Source organism: Nycticebus coucang, chromosome 18 (genome assembly GCF_027406575.1).
Source record: "Nycticebus coucang isolate mNycCou1 chromosome 18, mNycCou1.pri, whole genome shotgun sequence".
Classification (NCBI taxonomy): Eukaryota; Metazoa; Chordata; class Mammalia; order Primates; family Lorisidae; genus Nycticebus; species Nycticebus coucang.
The window spans coordinates 13,556,840-13,560,241 of NC_069797.1; the positions used below are offsets into that span (position 1 = coordinate 13,556,840).

General features: G+C 47.3%; 1 pseudogene; it reads right to left on the minus strand.

Moving 5' to 3' along the window:
* Positions 1-2,268: 2,268 nt before the first annotated feature.
* On the minus strand, positions 2,269-2,634 carry LOC128571183 (eukaryotic translation initiation factor 4E-binding protein 2-like; annotated as a pseudogene).
* Positions 2,635-3,402: the final 768 nt, after the last annotated feature.

The window sequence follows — 3,402 nt, forward strand, 5'->3', positions numbered from 1 at the left end:
GTACACCTCACAAGCTCTGTCAAAGGCGTGCATGTGTCCCAAAAAGTTGTCGAATCACTTCTTTTCCATTTTCTCAGAAATTCTTCTAAAAAACTCTGGTCCTCTCACCAGGAATGTAAGTAATATTTTACCAAAAAACCAAAGGGGCTTATTCAAAACAAACAAAAACTATCTTTGTTATATTAAAAGTAATGTTTTAAAATTTGCATTTTTCACTAGCATTTTTTCTTCCTTTTTTTTTTTCTTTGTTCAAGAGTATGTGAGATGAAATTTGGAGTTTAATATCAGAATAGGATTACATTAAACCAACAAACAAAAAAATACTTTTCTGATTATCAATTTTTTCAGACTCAAAACATTGGAGATCCAGCTTATTCCTGAGACATCAACCATCACAAAAGGTTTTTACTCTTTGAATTATTCACATTTTGCAGCAAAAAAACCCAGAACAAAGTTCTACAGACATCCTCTGTCTCCTTTCTAAATGTATTCACAAAGAGGGTCTTTCCATAGTTCAAAAGAAACACAAACACCTTTCTTTCTTAGCCAGTTGGCCTGTTACTCTCACTCTGGGATCTTATTTCTTAATAAGAGGGTTCAGGGCACCAAACCCAACCAGAACACTAGGAGTTACTTTGTCTTTCCATGGGGGGTGTCACTCTCCTGAGATTATTGTGCCAGTCAATAATCCTAGGAGAAGTGGGGAGGAGAAGGCATACAAAAGCAAAGGGGTAAGGGAGAAGAATGAGGCTTTTGTGAACACCCACAGCAAGGCAGAATGGTCCAGCTTTACAACCCACCCACTACAAACTCCAACATGCATGCCCAAAACTAGAGGGAAGGAGAGAGCTCCTAAGGGACTCAGGGAGACAAAGGATGGTGACACAGAACAGAAGACTTGCCTGTGGCTATTTCTCACCTTCCTGACACTGGAAGATGTTTAATTAAAAAGTTGTGTTCAAAATTGTACTGAAAACATATCTAAAAATAGGTCTGTAGTCATCTTAAAAATAAAAGGTCACTCCTCAGACAAGAGGAGTCATAGATATTATCAGATACCAATACTTGAGGTATCTTTGAGTAAATTTGAAAAATGGCCCGGCAGAGACAAAGAAAGTAGAGGAAGGAGAGAGGAAGAGAGGGAGGGAGGGAGAATGGGAAAGGCAAGAGAACTGGGAGGAACACATTTTAAAGCCCACACTTATCTACCCCAGCAGCCAAACAAAGCAGATCCACAAAGGAAAAAAAGGGAGTTATTTTTAGGAACACTCTTCAAATCAACTTTTAAGCTTAAAACGCAAGAAACTGTAATTCAAGAACAAATACCACAGTGCGTAATTGGACTTAAAAACAATGACTACTGAGACTGGGTACTCAAATGGGTCAACACCATTCAGGGGTCATCCTTAGGACTGTCTGGCAGAATACTATGATCAGGCCTAATGCACCAAGTGGAGGCCAAAGTGCGTCTATTATGTGGTATGCACACGCTTTGGGAGCAGATAAAATCACCTGATAATCTCAAGGTAGGAAAGACTCAGCCAGCAACAAGATGTAAGCAGGGAGGAACAACATTTGAGAGAGCAAAGCTAATTACCAAGGGCTCCCTTCTGATGTAAAAGGTTTAAAAGTAAAGAAATAAGAAGATGAGAAATGTCTTCTACTCCTTTACATCAGAAGGGAGCTCTCAGTTCCCAGAGCAAAGGGAAATGGACCTTCAAACAGTGTCACAAGGTAAGTTGTGAGGGGTGCACAAACTGCTGTCCCTAAGGACAAACACCTCACCGTGAAAGGGAAAGTTCTCTTTTTATCACTCTCCCTGATGACTTTACAGACCCCAAACCCAGGCTCTTGCAGCTCTGAACCACAGGTAGGATCCAAGGAAAAGAGACCGAGGGTAAAGAACACGAACAATGATGAACCTCCAAACCTCTGTATCCCTACCAGCCAGGCAGTGGTTGGTAGGTTGATACTTGATCTGGGATAAATTTGAGGGGGTTGGTTCTTAATAAAAAAATGACCAAGGAAGCCAGAGTTGAACATTTTCCTCTAAGGGCTGCTTAGCTCTACAGAAATACACCAAGGGCCTTCAATCTAATCTGTCTAATTGGAAATGGGAACAGGACACCGGGAGAAGGATGGTCTGATGACACCCGTCTTCCCATCATTTGGCACCCAAGGGAGGGGAGGTGAAGATGCAGGGGGGACTGCTGCTGCTGCTTTGCTTTGCTATTGTCTGGATCGGGTACACGCAAGTGTCAGGGTTGCTGCTTTTCTTTTAATTTTTGCAGGAGTCAGATGTCCATCTCAAACTGAGCATTTTCCCTAACTGCGTGCTTCCTGTCATGATTGTTCAAGTTGTTCAAATTGTTTACTTCTACTTTGGAGTCTTCAATTAAGGTGCCAGGACCAGTGACTTCTGGAATATTGGGCAGATGGCAGGGCGGGGTCTGAGCCGTGGGAGAATTGCGACGATCCAATGGCAACTTTCCATCATAAATGATTCGAGTTCCTTCCGGTGTGGTGGAGAAGAGCGTCCCCCCGGGCGTGGTGCACCAGCGCGATGGGCACGGCGCGGGTGGGGATGGCGCGGCTCTGGCTGGGCTGGCGGCCCCTGCCGGCGGACGAGGACATGAATCTGGGCGCGGACTCTCGGTTTGGTCCGGCCGGCAGGCGGCGGCGGCGGCGGCGGCGGCTGCTGCTCAGGGGCTCCTTGCTGGCTCCCGGGTCCTGCTTCGCTCACTCCCTTTCGCTCGCTCCTTGCTCGCTCCCTGGTCCCGCTCCGCCCGCTCGTCGCTCGCTCCCTCTCGCTCCCTGGTCCCGCTCCGCTCTCTTGTTGTTCGCTCCCTGGTCCCGTTCTGCCCGCTCCCCGCTCGCTCCCTCGTCCCTCCCCGCTCACTCCCTCTCGCTCCCTGGTCCCGCTCCGTCCGCTCGCCGCTCGCTCCCCGGTCCCGTTCTGCCCGCTCCCCTCTCGCTCCCTCTCGCTCCCTGGTCCCGTTCTGCCCGCTCCCCGCTCGCTCCCTCTCGCTCCCTGGTCCCGCTCCGCCCGCTCCCCGCTCGCTCCCCGCTCGCTCCCTCGTCCCTCTCCGCTCCCGCCGCCTCCTCCGCCAGATCCTCCGGCCTCCGCCAGCAGCCTCCGCAACCCCAGCCACTAGCATGTTTTCTTTCTGGGGGGCCTTATGTTTAGTGGCCTTTCCTAACTTTTCTGGCATTTTGTCTATTTATGCCTTATTTTTATACTAGAACGAATGAACGATCCTTGTAATTGTTAATAAGGTCTACTTATATATTGTGGCCATTAATATCTTAATTAAAAATATTTTTTCATTTTTGTGATGTTCCGTAAATTTTACTGTTATCAGTACATTCAACCTTCCATATCTTTGGGTTCCACCTCCCTGA